Source organism: Leopardus geoffroyi, chromosome D2, assembly GCF_018350155.1.
Source record: "Leopardus geoffroyi isolate Oge1 chromosome D2, O.geoffroyi_Oge1_pat1.0, whole genome shotgun sequence".
Lineage (NCBI taxonomy): Eukaryota > Metazoa > Chordata > Mammalia > Carnivora > Felidae > Leopardus > Leopardus geoffroyi.
In genome coordinates, this window is record NC_059334.1 from 77,612,621 (window position 1) to 77,630,232 (window position 17,612).

Genomic DNA, 17,612 nt, shown 5'->3' on the forward strand with positions numbered 1-17,612 from the left:
ACCAGCTTCCAGGATTGTGTAAGGCCCATTTCCTATAATGAACCCCCAATTCTCTATCCCTCAGAGGACATCTATTTTCTGAGCGAATCCTGTGAGCTACAATCACCAAGAGCACTTATGGTGCCCCTACCCCCGCCCCAGGAAGCAGGGGCCAGGACTCATGAAATGCGGTCTTCCCAGAGAGACTCAATGTGTCACCTGGAGTGTTTCCAGCACTGGTTACCTCAGGTCCTCCCCAGAGGGGAACACCACCTGTCTTTCCTGTGTTGGTTTGTTATTACTACTATAAGAACTTACTACAAACTAAATGGCTTAAATCAACACAAATTTATTATCTTAGAGTTCTAGAGGTCAGAAGTCCAGAGTGGGTCTCATCGGGTTAAAATTATGGAGTCCTCAGGGCCACGTTCTTTCTAGAGGCTCTCGGGGAAAATCTGTTTCCTTGCCTTTTTTAGCTTCTAGAGGCCACCCACATTCTACGTTTCATGGTGTTCTTCTCCATCTGAAAAGCAGTAGCATCTTCAAACTCTCACAATGACCTTCTTGCCTCCCCTTTGTAAGGACTTTTGTGATTATATTAGGCTAACCTGTATAATCCAGGATAATCTGCCCATCTCAAGATCCTTGACCACATCTGCAATGTATTCACAGGTTCTGAGGATTAGGACCAGCAGATATTTGGGGGCTATTATCCTGCTGGCCACACTCCCCAGATTTACACTCCTCACTTCCTCTAAGCTGTTCAGTGCCCCGGGGAGACTGACCCATAGTGATCGCATCTAGTCACTCCCTTGTCCTCTCGCTTCTGGTGGGATCGACGAATGGAGGCATCAGCAAAGATCGGAAAACAGAGATCCCCCAGCTTTTCCCCGTGGTGGGCTGTGGATGGGTGCATCCCTCTCCCAAAGCACATGGCACCTGCTAGCCAGTCCCTTCCCCCCTCCACGCAGCTGCAAACTCCACTCAGCCTGTTCCTCTCTCTCTCTTCTGCCCCCAGGCTTAGGAATGGTGACAGCGCCCCTGCCTGCCTCGCCCCAAAGTCCTGCACCATTTCTTGTTGGTGTCCTTTAACTCTGCACACACCTCTTGAAAAAGTTCCTGTCAGTCATAAATACAACTGCTAAAATTATAAAACTCTTAGAACATAACATAAGGGTAAGTCTTCATGACCTTGGCTGTATCAACAGATTCTTAGATATTATCCCCCCCCCCCCAAAAAAAGCACAATCAACAAAAGAAAAGAATTGATAAATTGGATTTCATCAAAATTAAAAACTTTGGTCCATATCAACACTCGCAGGAAAGTGAAAAGACAACTCAGGGAGCCGGAGACAGCGTGTGCAAATCAGATATCTGATAAGAGCCTAAAATCCAGAATATACCAAGAGCTGTTAGGATGCAATAATAAAAAGACAGAGGACCCAATTAATAAATGGGCACAAGATCTGAGTAGGCGTATCTCTAAAGAAACTACCCAAATGGCCAGCAGGCACGTGAAACGATGCTTCACATCTTTACCGCCTCCTTTGATGTGCATCAAAACACGGTGTGATACCACATCACACACACTAGGATGGCTGTCACAGAAACCAAAGAAAAATGCCAAGTATGGGTGAGGATGGAGAGAGAGTGGAACCCTCATCCCTTGCTGGTGGGGATGTCAAATGGACGAGCCACTGTGCAGAACGCTTTAGTGGTTCCTGAAAAAGTTAAACACAGATTTGCCATATGACCCAGCAATTCTATTCCTAGGTCTATGACGAGAAGAACGAAAAACATGCAAATAAAACTTGTATGAATGTTCACCGGTAGCATTATCCACAGTAACCAAAAGGTAGAAGCAACGCAAATGTCCCCCCATGGATAAATGGACGGATACAATGAGGTGTATCTATACAAGGGATATTATTCGGCACTAAAAAGGCATGAAGTCTGGATACATGCTGTAGCATATAGATGGATCCCTGGAAAAGGACACTAAGTAGAAGAAGCCAGACAGAAGCCGCCATGTTATTGTATGACTCCACCTAAATAAACGTCCAGAATAGGCAAATCCGTAAGACAGAAAACAGATCAGTGGTTTTCAGGGGCTGGGGCAGAGATGAAAATGAGAATGATTGCTTAATGGATACATGGTTCCCTTTTGGGGGGATGGAAATGTTCTGGAACTAGATAGTGGTGATGGTTGCACAACTCTGTGAACGTACTAAGTACCAATGAATCATAGCTTCAAAATCGTTTAAGTGGTAGTTTTATGGTATGTGTGAAAAAATTCCTTTTAAAATCACTTTAAATGCACCAGCGATTCCTGCCAGGACTAAGTCCCCAGACTCCGGAGACCCCACCAAGGTGACATCACTTCTACGGCTGGACCTTATACCTCAGCGGGTCCTACCCATTATGGGAGCGACTGCTGTTTACTTCTGGGAGATCCTTCCTGTAAAAGCACATCTTCTGCTGGAAATGTAAATAAATCCCCTGCAGAGGAGGGTCAGTTCATCTCGGCAGCCTCTGCTGACCAGAGCATGGCATGGAGACCAGAGCAGCTGGTTTGAGCACAGATTGCAGAAACTTCTTAACGTTGGGAACATATTTGAGGCCACCCTGGGCACTTCTGACACGTCCACTGGGGAGATGAGGACAGCCTGTTCTGTATTCTCTTTTGGGGTCAGGGGTGAGTAACCAAATGATCTCACACTCCTCCAGCTAATCTGCCCCGAGGAAAGACTGTTTTGCTAGAGACGTGGCCTGGGAAGAAGGTTAGAGGGCCGCCACCGGCCCAGAGGCCAGCTTAATGGAAGCTCTTGTCTTCTACGTCATGTGGGATTCCTTAGCCAGTCAGCCTTCCCTTCCCTCCTTCTCTACCCCTCAAGGACACCAGGCTCTTCCTGCCTGGTTATTCAGGTGGGGGCTCTAGCCTGGCATGGCTCCTTGGGCAACGTCTTCTCAGTCACCTCTCTCTCCTGATTCACATACTCAGAATCTCCAGAAATATGCTCTCTCCTCCAAGGCTCAAGTTAGGCCAATCTTTCTCAGTTCATAACATCACCTCCTGCCCTTCACCCCATCCTGGCCCCCATTTTTCTCCCTCACTGTCATTTCTGACCTTAGTCAACTGTATCTCTATTTCCTTGTGTCCTGGGTAGGAGGCCAACCCCTCTGTTCATTACCCATGGATCCTTTCAGCCAGTTCCACCATGGGAGCAGAAAACACCTGCTTTTAGATGCTCTCACAGTCGATAATGCCGGTATATTGCAAAAGAGCTGAGGCACAGAGCCTAGGGAGTGGGCGGTGGGGAGCTGTTCATTGTTGGGGACTGTTTATCACAATGTGACACACAGTTCAAGGTTTCTGCCAGCCGGACTACTTCCCAGTGTGCTGGAGAGAGGTACACTTCACCGACTACAGAGACCTCCAATTTGTGGGGGGTTCAGATCAAAACAACATCAGAGAGAAACTGGCTGACCCATTGTGAATCCAAACTGATCTCAGCTAAAATAGATAGAGAAGAGGGGGTCGCAGCAAAGGGAGCTTCAGATGTAGTGTCTGATGTTCCATCCCCCCAAAATAGGCAACCTCCTGGGCTCTGATCTTGGCTTTTTCTCTGCATTATTTCTCTTGGAGCTCGCCATGCAGACGTTTCTACACTAAATTTCTACCTGATGCCTGCAAATCCTCTATTCGGGCGCATAACACGTTTCAAATGTAGCATATCCCTGATTGAATTCACTCATCCATCCATCCATCCATCCATCCATCCACTGTGCTTTGTTCATCTCCATCATTTGCAGACTTCTCTGCATCCTGACCTCCCCATCCTTTCCATTTCCTACCTCCAGCAGACCACACTCCCCAGCTCCCAGCCAATGCCAGCTCATCTCTGCGTCCTGGTTCCCCCAGCTCCAGTCTACCTTACACCCGAAGGCCACGGCCTTTCCACGGCCTTTCCAAAGTCCACACCCTTTCCCTGCCATAAGCCTTCATTCAGTTCATTACCATGAGAAGTCCATTTCATTCATTCTGCATCTGGTATTTCTTAAATATCGATTACATGTTGGGCATCGTGTTAGGAGCTAGGATTAGAACAGTGAACGGGACTCTGGGAGCTCATGACCCAGGAGGGGAGACAGATATGAAGCTGTGCTACAGGGTGAAGAGTATTAGGGAGGGAGGGAGAGGCTATGCTGGGGCCACAGATAAGGACACTGACCCCAGACTCCGCGGGTCAGGATAGACCCCAGTACTTGCAGGACTTAGTCCAGTTTCCTCGGTGAGCATGCAAGTTGTCCACACCTGGCCTGGGTTCCCTTTCCTAACCTCTAGACTCCTCATGTGTTCCATGAAGCATCCGCAAAGAACTCCTGCCTCTTTCCAAGCAGGCCAAGCTTCCTACTTCCAAACATTTTTGTTGTTGTTCATTTTTCTTTCTCCCTGGATTATCCTTACTCCTCACCTCTACATATCAAGTCCCTACCGAGTCTTCCAGAGCCATAGAAACGCCACCTGCTCCCTGAAGCCTTCCCTGGTTTCTGGATTCACACATATTCTCTCTCTCTCTTTCCTGCCCTTACCAATTTCTTTGTGGTATAGTGGAGTGCTCTGTATACTCCTTTGTGCCATTGAACTCAGGCCAGGACCATATTTTGTTCACTTGTGAGAGCCCCAAAGGACCTACCTACCATCATCCCCCGCGCTAAGGTGAAGGTCAAGACAAATTAAGGAAGCAGCCCAATAGGATTTCTGTCCCAGCTGCACTGAAATACGGACGGGCCACACATGATCGATCTGTACTGTTCTGTGTGCTCTGCTTGCTTGGGTAGAAACCCGCTGCCAAATCATCTGCTCCAGCACTGGTCCGGGAAAAAGTCAGGGGCAACATGCATCCGTGTGTCCGGGGGCCTCTGCCTGCGCTTTGCAGGCCCACAGTAAACCTTTCCTGACCGGGACTAACAGCAGATACTTCTAAGTCTGTCTCTTGACCATCCGCGATCTCCAATGTGCTCACGCTGAGACAGAAAGCTCTAGTAAACATAAGCCCACCTAGCTCTCTCACACTTCTGGTGAAGGAGGGCTTGCTTTTATTCTGGGCTCAATGCTCTCTGTCATCCTTTTTAACCGGTCCTTCTCTGCTTCTCGACGCACTGGCAAACCCTCCCTCCTAACCCAGTTGGAATAGAACTAGCCAACTGCCCAGTCCCCGGGACCTTCCTTCCCTCTTGCACATGGGCCCCCCCACCTTGGCTTTGCTTAGGAGAAATTTGAAAAGGCTACTTTCCTCCATCCCTTTTAATTATATTTGCTGATTTTGATCAGCACTTTTATTTTGCATTAAGCATTCTGCCTTGAATTCGGACTTTTTGGGGGAGGGGAGCAAGCTGGAATGAGGACTGTTGGTGATGGCCATATTTCACCATGTGTCATGGCCATGGGTTAAACATGCAGTTCATCAAGCTGGGCCTGGGGGAGGGGGCGGGGGGGGGGAGGGGGAGAAGGACATGAAATACCGTAAAGTCACAGTGCAAAATATTTTTCAAGGAGACATCAAAGCCTTTTTCCATGGTGCCTTGCCTTGACCCCATTTCACACTGGCAAAACACAAACTCAAGTTAAAATAAAAATACCAGGCCGGCTCCATTTAGCCAGTTGGGCTGTTGGGCTAAGTGACCGATTTTATTAAAGTCACCAAATGCAAACATTCCAAGATTTATTTTCCTTGCTTATAATTTTTCTGCCTTTCCACCGGTGGGCTGTTTATTTCTAATAATTTGGCGGGGAAAAAAAACATGCGCTCATACCATTGGAGGTCTCATATGCCAAGCTGCAAACCAGAGCACATTTTATTATGGAATAAAACCCTTGGAAAACAGGCTCCAAGGGGGCCTGCTGACGGCAAGTTTACAAGCATAGTACAAGCGATGCCATTATAATTAGTTCCCCCCAAAAGTCTTATTTTTTAGGGCAGAGTTCTGAATCTTTCTCTTTGCACATGAATACTCCGGACTAGAGCAAAAACATTAAAGAGAGTGAGTCATAGACCAGCTTTGGGCTTTAAAGACTAACGCAGATCCTATAAATCTAACCCACATTCTTTTACTGGGAATGACTGACTTTTATGAAAACCGAGGATTGTAAATCAGAAACCTAAATAGCTTACTTTGCAGCAGATAAACACAGATTTATGTAGTGGCTGAGTCCGAGCTTAACCCTTTCGTGGCGCCACAGCTGACCTGGGGTACACGGGTAGTGGCAGTTGCTTACGCCTCGCACTGGTATTTCTTCCTAAAAGCTGGAGTATGGGGACGGGATGTCTCATCTGTCTGTCTCCAAAAGCTGCAGGTGGGTACCACAAAGGGCATGTCTTTCTGGGGCAGGTGTGGTTTTGCCTCACCCATGTCAGCTGGGTGTGCCCAGAGGCACCAGGAGTTGGTCTCTGGTTTTCCCAAAGGACGGTCCCCAACTCGATGTGGCCCATGCACCCAGAAGCTAACCTAGAAGCGTATCTGTGTGGGTGCTTGTTTGCTAGACTGTCCCGGCCTGGGCTTCGGATCGCTTCACATGTGACCTCTGGCAAGGCACCAACCCTCCCTGAACCTCAACTCTGGCATCCACAAAATGGTGTAGCCGGCCTGTTGCAAAGATTAAGCAGAATAATTACACAAAGCGCTTCGATGGATGCTGACTCATGACAAGCACTCAATGCCCGTTACCCGGTTTTGTTGCCATTATAACCAGAACCACCGGTTACGTAGGTGGACAAGGCTTGCAGACTGTAGTGGGCACCGGAGTCACTTGGCAATCTAATTGAAGCCCAGATTCCGATTCAGCGCGCCGGAGATGCCGCATTTCTCAGGAGCACGCGGGTGTGGCCAGTGCTTCTAAGGCCTGGACCCCGCTCTGGGTGGTGTAGGGGCAGAATTCGGAATTCACCAGCCGTGCCTACACGTTTCTCATTCAATTCTCATTACAGCGCGTTGCCATGTGGGCAGAGCAAGCTTTGTTCCAGCGGTTGAGGTTACCATTACCGCCCACAACAACGTGATCTTTGGCGGAGAGGCAGGTCCCGCCCTGAGCTGGCGCAGCGCAGGTGGGGGGTCGCTGGTGGCTGGCCCGGTTCCCGCGTCCGCCCCGCCCCTCCAGGCCGGGTCCCGCAGCCACCGTGCGCCGCGTTGGTTCCCCCCCCGCCCCCCCTCCCTCCCCCCTCCCTCCCCCGCGCTTCCGTGTTTAAGCTGGACTCGCCCGACTCAAACTTTAAAGGGAAAGAGGGCCTGCCGATCCGGGGAGGGAGGAAGAGAGCATCTATCATTTTTATGTGGCGTTTCAAAGGAGGAGGCTCCTGGGCGGCCTGGGGACAAAGGCTGGCGGCGGGGTTAATGGAGAACCCCGGATTTAATCATTAACGCTTAATACTAAAGCAGCCCCAGGAGGGCGACCCAAGTGGGGGCGGAGGGTGCCCGGGATGCCCTGGCTCAGCGTTTGGGCGGGGGAGGGGGTGGCTTCCGCGGCTCCCACGGTGTGGATGGGGCGTCCTGCTGACGCCAAGGGTGGGCACCTGCGGCCTATTGAGGTTTCAATCGTTTGCGAATCTAAGGCGAGTGGGGGGCACCTAGGTGGCCCTTCCACCGGCCCGCGCAGCCCTGGGAAGGTGGAGAGGCATTAGCCCACTTTTTAGGCCACACTTGAGATGCGGTGTGTAAGCAGCCCAAAACCACAGACGCTGGCCGCTCTGAAAGGCCAGGGGCGGCAGGGAGGCCCCAACCTTGGGCAGCCCCGCCCCCCCCCCCCCCCCCCCCGCTCCGCCCCGCCATGCCCCGCCCCGCCCCGCCATGCCCCGCCCCGCTATGCCCCGCCCCGCTCTTTCCAGCCCCTCCCCCACCCCCGCTGGCCCTCAGCACAGGGCTTCAGCTCTGCTTTCTGCTGCCCCTGCACACCCCCATCCTCCCACCCACCCCCTGTCCACCTGCCTCCTGCTGCGCACCCTCAGTGGTCCCTGCTCTGCACCCTGACCCACCGCATTGCAGCCTTTTACCTGGAGCTGGGGGTGGGCTGCCTCCTTCTGTGTTTTCCCCAAGTGCCCGTGAGAAGGCCCCGTCCTTTCTAGTTCTCCTGCAAACCTTCGGAGCAAACCAAAGGAGCAGCCTTTGACTCCTCTTGGGCCCTTCCTATGCCCTCTTCCTACCACGGGGCGCGGCCCTCGGGCTCAGGGTCCTTGCACCCACATGGCCGATGCCTAGAAGTTAATACGCACCCTCGCTGGTTCACTGTGTTTCCACTTCTTGTAACCTTTCTTTTTTTTTTTTCTTTTTAACGTTTAAGTTCAGCACCCTAAGTGGTGTGCAACTGGGCAACTGGGCGAATTATCTATCGCAAGCTGAGCAACCTGTGAATCCAGCAGTCAGATAATGCTGAATTCACAAAACAGAATTTTCTGGGCTCCTGGGAGCCCCTCCCCTCCCTTGCCAGTCACTATCTCCCTCCCCAAAGGGCGACCACCCACTCTCCTCTTAACAGCATGGGTTAGATCTGCCTGTTTTTCACATCATTCGTACAAATGGAATCCCCCGGGGCCCAGCTTCTTTCCTGAAGCTTTCTGTTTGTGAAATTCATCCGCATTACTGTGTTTATATGTAGGTTGATCATTCTCATTGCTGACGAGTATTCATCGTATTTATTTTTACGGTGATAAAATATGTACATGTATAAAATATGGTGAGAGAGTATGCATAGTACATGGGTACTGGTACCGGCTTTCCACTGACCTCTGTTGATACTTAAAAAAAAAAAAAAATTACTAACAGGGCACCTGGGTGGCTCAGTCGGTTGAGCGTCCGACTTCGGCTCAGGTCACGATCTCGCGGTCCGTGAGTTCGAGCCCTGCGTCGCCTCTGGGCTGATGGCTCAGAGCCTGGAGCCTGTTTCCGATTCTGTGTCTCCCTCTCTCTCTGCCCCTCCCCCGTTCATGCTCTGTCTCTCTCGGTCTCAAAAATAAATAAACGTTTAAAAAAAAAGTTAAAAAAAATTACTAAGGGATAAAAAGACTTAAAAATGGAAACAACAGCACTTGGTGGAACGCAGATGTGGCAAAAATAGTGAATGTGGTGCATGAATTGTGAGGAGATGGCATTTCTGACCTACTGATTCAGGGTGAGGGAGTTTCTCATCGTGCACCCATGTTCAGGTTTGAGCCCATTTTAAACCTTGTCAAACCAGAGCTTGATAAAACCTGACAATGGGGGGTGCCTGGGTGGCTCAGCCGGTTGAGCATCTGACTTCAGCTCAGGTCATGATCTCGTGGTTCGTGGGTTTGAGCCCCGTCAGGCTTTGCACCGGCAGTGTGCAGCCTGCTTCAGCGTCTCTGCTCTGCCCCCCACCCTCTCAAACATTAAAAAAAAATTCTATAAAAAAATAAAACCTAACAATGATTTTCAGCTGTCTTGTAGGCCAGGTACCATGTTAATGCCCCACACTCAGAGCTCTCTCATATGTCTTAGAAGGACACAGGGGCCCCCGGAGTACAGGTGTGTAGGCTCTGGGACCTCTGTCATAGCCCCTCTGCAGCAGAAGGGGGCTGAGCCTGCCGCCAAGGCTCCCAGGACACACAGCTGACCTTTCCCACCTCCCTGTGGGAAAGTTCTGCAGGAGGAGATAAGATCAGTGTGGTTAGGGCCTTTCAGAGGGCCTCCTGCCTGGGGAGCAGGATTGAGGGAAACAGTTCAGATCTGGCTTAAGCCAAGTGCCCCCAGGGCGTCTCTCTCCATCTGGAGTTCCCGTCAATCTGTTCTAGTTTCCTTGCTGACCGGGGACCCTACTGAGAATAGCACTGGGCCAGGACCCCCCAGGGGGTTGGAAGCAAGGCCGCCCCAGGAGAAACCTGAGCCCCTGCCTTGGGCTCAATTAGGTATGGATTTCCACCTTTCTCTCCCAAGAGAGGAAAAGTCACTCGCAGACCGACCTGACCTGCAGATCCTAAACGGGAGGTGATACTGACTTGTTTACCTTCAGATAATGCTTTAAGAGTCCTGGAGACCCGATCACCCAGTGGTTGATGGCTCAACACTTAGGCGACTGAGAAGAAAGGCCCCCGTTCTCTCCCTACAGACCCAAATTGGAATCCCAGCTCTCCTGTCCTTTCTGCTGCGGGACCTTTTGCTAGTCCCTTAACCCCTCCCAACCTTAATTTCCTGGTCTGCAATGTGGATAGTAATACACTCATCACAGGGCGGTGGTGAGAATTACATGCACCAGTGCCAGCCAGGCATTTAGCAGAGAAATCCAGAAAGCCAGTAAGCCGTGTGGGTCTCCATCCAGGGAAAGGGGGATGGGGGAAATGTCTGTGAAGCCTGTGGCTTTTTTTTTTTTTTTTTTTTAATTGAGGTACAACTGACATACAACATTACATTAGTTTCAGGGGTTGAACGTAACGATTCGATATTTCTATATATTGTGAAACGATCACAATAAATCCAGTTAATATCCATCACCACACATAAAGAGTTGTTTTTTTTCTTGAGATGAAAACGTTCAAGATTTACTCTATTAGCAACTTTCAAATATGCAATGCTGTAATTTTTTTAATGTTTATTTCTTTTGAGAGAGAGAGAGAACGGATGGGTGCATGTGAGAATGGGGGAGGGACACAGAGAGATGGAAAGAGAGAATCCCCGCTCCCTGACGTGGGGCTCCGTTTCATGAACCCATGAGACATGACCTGAGCTGAAGTCAAGAGTTGGACGCTGAACCCACTGAGCCACTTAGGTGCCCCAATACTGTATTATTAACTATAGTCACCATGCTGTATATCACATCCTCATGATTTACTAGTTTTAAAACTGGCCCCTTTCACCCATTTCACCCATTTAACCCTTTTCACCCATTTCCCCCACCCCCAACCCCCACCTCTGGAAATCACCAATCTATTCCCTTTTTCTATGAGCTTGTATTTTTTTTTAACTTTGGTTTTTAGATTCCACGTGAGATTCCAGTGAGATTATTCAGTATATGTCTTTACCTTATTTCAGGTAGCATGATGCCCCCAGGTTTCATCCATGTCTTTGCAAATGGCAAAATTTTCACTCTTTTTTATGGTTGAATACTATTTGTGTGTGTGTGCGTGTGTGTGCGTGTGTGTGTGTGTGTGTGTGTATCACATCTCCTTTATCCATTCACCCATCAATGGACACTTAGATTGTTTCATATATATCTTGGCTCTTGTAAACAATGCTGCGATAAACATAGGAGTGCATATATCTTTTTGAATTCGTGTTTTCATTTTCTTTGGGTCAATACCCAGAAGCGGAATTTCTGGATTCTACGGTAGCCCTCCGTTTAATTTTCTGAGGAACCTTCACTCTATTGTCCATAGTTGTACCAATTTACATTCCCACCGACAGTGCACAAGGGCTCCCTTTTCTCCTCATCCTTGCCAGCACTTGTTATTTCTTGTCTTTTTGATATTAGCCATTCTAACAGGTGTGTGGCAATATCCCATGGTGGTTTTGATTTGCACTTCCCTGATGATGAGTGATGCTGAGCATCTTTTCATGTGTCTGTTGGCCATCTGGATGTCTTCTTTGGAAAAGAAACCAGTTGCTTTATTTTTCACCCCAGTTCTGGGCCTCTCTCCACTCAGATTCAGTTTTCCCTTTGAACAGAAGAGAGGAATGAAAGAGGTGTAGCTCCGCCTGTCATGCCAAGGGTGACTCTGCTGGGTTTGGGAGCTCAGGCTCTCCGCACAGCAGGATCGTCTATGGGCTTATTTCTTTCCAATGCAGTGTCTCCCAGAGGAGCTGGGGTGCTTCCAAAGGGCTGCCCTAGCATCCTCGGCAAAGGCCCCGAAGCAAGAATCTAACAAAGGCTTGCTGAAGGATAGAGCCTCTGCTACTGAGGAAACCCTACTCTCTACTCACTAAGGGCCTCCCGTTGTACTCTTTGACTTGTGAACAAACATTATGTAACACTTCAAATGTTTTTTTTTTTTTTAATTACACCTGTGTTGATGCACGTTGATGGCAGCATTATTCCTAAGAACCAAGAAGTGGAAGGCCTCCCAAGTGTCTACTGACAGATGAAAAGACAAACGACCAGGGGTGTAGCCCTACAATGGGATATTATCCAGCCTTCAAAAGGAATGTTCTTTCTTTTTAATGTTGATTTATTGTTTTTGACGGAGAGACGGAGCGCAAGCAGGGGAGGGGCAGAGAGAGAGGGAGACACAGAATCCCAAGCAGGCTCCAGGCTCCGAGCTGTCGGCACAGAGCCCGATGAGGGACTCGAGCCCATGAACCATGAGATCACGACCTGAGCCCAAATCTCATGCTTAACCGACGGGGCCACCCAGGCGCCCCAGGAATGAAGTTCTGACACATGCACTTGACACGCTGTTAAAACTTGAAAGCATTATGCTAAGTCACAAAAAGACAAATACTATATAATTCCATTAGTATGGAATAGTAGTCAGATTCAGTAGACAGAACTAGAATGGCGGTTACCAGGGGCGGGGTAGGGGGAGTTGTTTTCGTTTTAAAACTGGAAGTTCACATCCTGGAAACCTCCCCCAGCCCGGGGATTGGTCACCCAGGCAAAACTGCTTTAGCCTATTCTAATCTGGTTATTTCCCGCCTCCCCCTAATTAACAAGTATGTTATTGAGGAGAGGTTGTGCTAAGCACACATTCTACACGATTTCCCTTGATTTCTCCAAACGATCCTAGGAGGTATTACTATTATGGAAACCAACATACTTTACTGTTCCTGTGCTAATTAATACTGGGGCAAAACATGTTTTCTGGGGGTTGTGCTAAGATAAAACTGGACTATGCTAAATTAGCTGCATGTTCCAGAAAATACTTGCTGCTGGCAGCAGGCTACAGACTGATTTTCTGATCCAGACCACAGGCTTGCTCATGGATACTGTCTTCAAGTTTATTTATTTTTGAGAGAGAGAGAGAGAGAGAGCGCGCGAGCAAGTGGGGGAAGGGCAGGGAGAGAGAAAGAGAGGGAGAGAATCCCAAGCAGGCCCCGCACTGCCAGCACAGAGCTTGATGCGGGGCTCGAACTCACAAACTGTGAGATCATGACCTGAGCCGAAGTCGGATGCTTAACTCACTGAACCACCCAGGTGCCTCATGGATACTCATTCCAAGACCCTCACCTCACTGTGCTCCCCAGTCAAGAACTATTATGTCATCAATCCTGCCCAGTCCCAACCAGTCTTTCCAGAACTGCCTTAAAATCACCCTGGACTTCAAACCCTGTCACTCTATTCTCCCGGCTTCCCCTTCCGGAGACGTTACTAGGATTGTCAAGATGGTGTGCTCTGTGATAAAGTCTCCTGATGTTTGTTCTGAGAAATTCGACAGCTGGCATTATTTTTCCTGTTGTAGAGATGACGCATCTGACGCTCAGAGAGATGAACTTTCCCTTCTTTTTTTCTTCTTAATTTTTTTTAATGTTTATTTATTTTTAAGAGAGGGAGAGAGACAGAGTGTGAGTGGGGGAGGGACAGAGAGAGAGGGAGACAGAATCGGAAGCAGGCTCCGGGCTCTGAGCTGTCAGCTCAGAGCCCGATGCGGGGCTCGAACTCACGAACTGCGAGATCATGACCTGAGCCGAAGTTGGACGCTTAACCAACGGAGCCACCCAGGTGCCCGGATGAACTTTCCCTTCTGATGAACAGTATTTACCATTTGGAGGACCTGCGACGTGTCGGATAGTGTGAATGTCTTACATGGTATTTCATTTGATAGTGACAATTCTGAGACTATTAATTCCAAGCGTTGATCTCCGTTTTCTCGACGAGGCTACTAAGGACCAGAGAGGCTAAACACCTTGCTGAAGGTAAAACAGCTAGTAAGTGATAGATCGGGGTATTAAAGCCTCTATCCAACTGGCTCTAAAGCCAGTTGGCTCTAAAGCCAGTTGGGGATATCTTCAGATATCCCCAGTGGCTCCCTAGTGCACCAGAACATAGCTCTCGTTCCTTCCTTGGGCATCGGAAGCTGTCCTCGGCCAATCCTCTTTGTAGCAGGATCTCCCTCCCCTTCCCTTCACCTCTAACACCCCCCTCCCCTCCACTGACACCAGCCACTAGCCCTTCTCCTGGGAGCCAGCCTGCTCCCACCTGAAATGCCCACCAGCCTCCCTCAGCCCGCCTGACTGCAACGCACTTGACCCCTTCCGCCACCCAGAACCTTCCTATTTTCCAGCTCCCATTCATTCCAGCCGGTTGCTCTGCATTCCCCTTTTCGTATGCTCAGGGCTGATTTTCCCAAGAAAGCCAGAGTTTCCAGAGGCTTCTTATCTCTGACCACCTTTGTCTCATCCACACCCCAGTGCCCCAGGGGTGGTTCACTGGGGAGCCATGAACCTCGGTCAGTCCCTTCTGAGCCTCGGTCTCAACTGTGAGGCGAGGATGATAATATCACCTCACGAATCCGTTGTGAGACTCTGCCAGGTGGTATGTGTGAAAATACTTTCAAAACATTTTTAAATGTTTTTCATTTCTTTTGAGAGAGAGGGAGAGAGGCCGACAGAATCACAAACAGGCTCCACACTGTTGGCGCAGAGCCCGACACGAGGCTCGATCTCACAAACCGTGAACTCATGTATGACCTGAGCCAAAATCAAGAGTCAGATGCTTGCCCGACTGAGCCACCCCGGCCCCCCAAATACTTTAAAGTTTGACGAACGTTTTGATGAGGTTTCTCTCTCACAGCAAAACCCCACAAGGATGGGACAACCCTACACCTTGTCTACACTCACCAACTCCTCAGAGAAAACTCTGATCCCTCCAGGTAGGGCTCTCTCGAACTCCTGTGTGGCCAGCCCCCATGTGAGGTAGGGGGGGAAAAGCTAGGTCTATGACATGTCGTGTAAGAGGGGCTGGGAGATCCCAAGCGCCTGGCTATCACCTGGGGGCTTGTCGTTATTTTTATTCTGTGTTTTTGATGGCTTGACAGCCTGCGGCCTTGCTGACCCAGGAGGGACTCCCTCCCAGGGCTCGCCGATTCCTAGAGATGGCAACCACTGGCCCCGGAGGATGCGTTTCACAGGCAACGCATTTCAAAGTCCACACTCCCAACCACCTCCTTTATTGAGCTCGACCAGGCCACCTCCCCCCGCCCTCATCACCCAGGCCCCCTACCTTACATCCAGCACAGCCCCTGCAACCCAGAGCCCGCTGAAATGACTCCAACCAGCCAATCCTAATCTGTTTACCTCTCGTCACCTGTTCATTTGCACGGAAACCACAGGAAAGGCTCAGGCCCCAGAGCCACTCACACCCTTCGTGACACTGCCGGGCTCAGCGGGACTGGACTGAGGCCGAGTGGGGTCTTCAGGGAAGACCTTTCCTGCAAAAGCAAGCACTCCGGGGGCTCTGGAAGCTGGCTTCCTGCCCAAGTGCACCAAGGCCAAAGTTGACGAGCACTGTTCAACTCTGCACCCACCTGATGAGCACCGAGCACGGCTTTGGGCCCAGCACCCGATTCGGTCCCTCCCTCAGGGGATCGCCAGTCAAAGGGAAGGCTTTTCTTCCTTCTCTCCCTCCCTCCCTCCCCCTTCCCTTCTCTACCTTTCTTCCTCCCTCCCTCTCTCCCTCCCTTCCTTCCTGCCTGCCTTCTTTCTCTCCTCCTTCCCTCCCTTTCTTTCTTTCTCTTTTTAGTCATTCTAATAGGTGTATATGGCCTTATGACTTAAGAGTAGGGTGCTGGGGGCACCTGGGTGGCTCAGTCAGTTAAGCATCTGACTCTTGATTTCAGCTCGGGTCATGACTTCACGGTTTCACGAGTTTGAGCCCCGCATTGAGCTCTGTGCTGACATCATGGAGCCTGCTTGGGGTTCTCTCTATCCCTCTCTGTCTGCCCCCCCCACCCTGCTTGCACTCTCTCTATGTCTCTCTCAAAAACGAATAAACTTTAAAAAAAAGATTGGGGTGCTGTATTAGTTCACTGGGGCGGCCATAACAAAATTCCACAGACTGAGTGGTTTAAACACAAGATTTATTTTCTCATAGTCCTGGAGGCTGGGAGTCTGAAATCAGGGCGTCAAGAAGGGAATTTCTTCTTGGCTTGTAAATGGCCATGTTCTCACTGTATCTTCATACAAGGGCTTCTCCGCATGTGCACATTTCTGGTATCACTCCAGGTGTCCAAGCCTCTTCTCTTTAGGACACCGTCATGTTGGAGTAAGGCCCACCCTAAATACCTTATTTTAATGCAATCACTTCTTTTCTCCAAATACGTTACATTCTGAAGTACTGAGCGTTAGGGCTTCAACATGGGGATCTGAGGGGGCACAACTCAGCCCATAACCAGCGGCCTAGAGCCATCTCAGCCCAAGCACGCAGGATGGGAACACTGGTGAGCAAGGGGCTTTACGTGGGACAGGTAGAGAAAGTTCCCTGAGCCCGTGGGGCTCAGAGTGGGATCCACCACCTTGGGACCAAACGCCAGAAGCCTCCTTCCATTGAGAGTGTGAGAAAAAGCACAGGCTATAGAATCAGACCCCAGCTCTGGCCCCAACTCTGCTGTCTCCTGCCCACACTGACCCACTCCTGGCCTTGAGTGGGTCCCCTCCTCTTAGGCCCACTTTCCGCATCTGTAACAGAAGGGAGACACGGCCTGGTAGCGAGCAGTTAAGAGGATAACTCCCGTGTAGCCGCTGAGCTGCGGGGGAACTACAGTTTCCTTTATTATTATTTTTCTAACTCATTTTTGCTTCTCTTTAGCTGAGCTGTAGGGAAACTTTTGGCATTTTCCCTACCTCCCGGGGTTTGTGCTAAGGTCCAAGCGCTTAGTAAATGTCAGCAGTTGGATTTAAAGATTTGGTAAAATTGGCTACTGGAGACTCACGATGTCCTCGTACATTTGCACATGCTCAGAAAACAGTCAAGTGCTCTAGAAAGTTTAGCCACTGGGGGGCGCCTGGCTGGCTCAGTCAGTTAAGCATCTGACTCTTGATCTGAGCTTAGGTCATGATCTCACGTTGCTGGGATCGAGCCCCGTATCGGGCTCCATGCTGAGCATGGAACCTGCTTAAGATTCTCTCTCTCCCTCTCTTCCCGCCCCCAATAAATAAATAAACTTTAAGAAAAGAAAAAAAAGAAAGTTCGCCACTGGGATTATTTGCCACACGTCTAAGATGTCTCCACCTCCCTGCCTCTTTCCGTGGCCTACTTAAATAAATTCCCTTCTCTGCCCGCGTTTCTCAAGGAAATACGCATATGCTTTGTAAAGATGCACAAGATCCACTGCGGGGGGGGAGGGAGGGCGGAGGAGGGGGGAGTTGCGTAGGCCAGGGGAGAGAGGATGGGCCGAACAATAAGCAGGTGCCGGGATAGAACATGCCGGCCTCTCCCCCGCCTTCTGAGCAGGGACGGGCCACCGCGGAAAGGAGGCCCTTCCTCTGCCCCCCCAGTGTCGCTGCTGCTGTCCAAGCTTGGACGACTGGGCTCCAGCTCCAGGATTCACCAGCACGAACCAGCTGAGGAGACGGCTTCCCCATGATGAGACCGAAGTTTCCGTCTGTTCTCCAAGCCAAATCAGAGCGTGTTTTCTTTTTCAAGGCCTTAGGATCAAGGAACGTGGAATTAAAACCACACTATCGGATTGTCTTTG

The 17,612-nt window shown here is 50.0% G+C and overlaps 1 long non-coding RNA gene across 1 annotated transcript in view; it reads left to right on the forward strand.

Annotated features, from left to right (window-relative positions):
- Positions 1-2,478: 2,478 nt before the first annotated feature.
- The window catches only part of LOC123577167, a 61,545-nt gene continuing 46,411 nt past the window's right edge, over positions 2,479-17,612 (forward strand). Inside the window, exon 1 of the long non-coding RNA XR_006701737.1 lies at positions 2,479-2,674. This is a non-coding gene — a long non-coding RNA (uncharacterized LOC123577167). The remainder of the gene's footprint in view (positions 2,675-17,612) is intronic.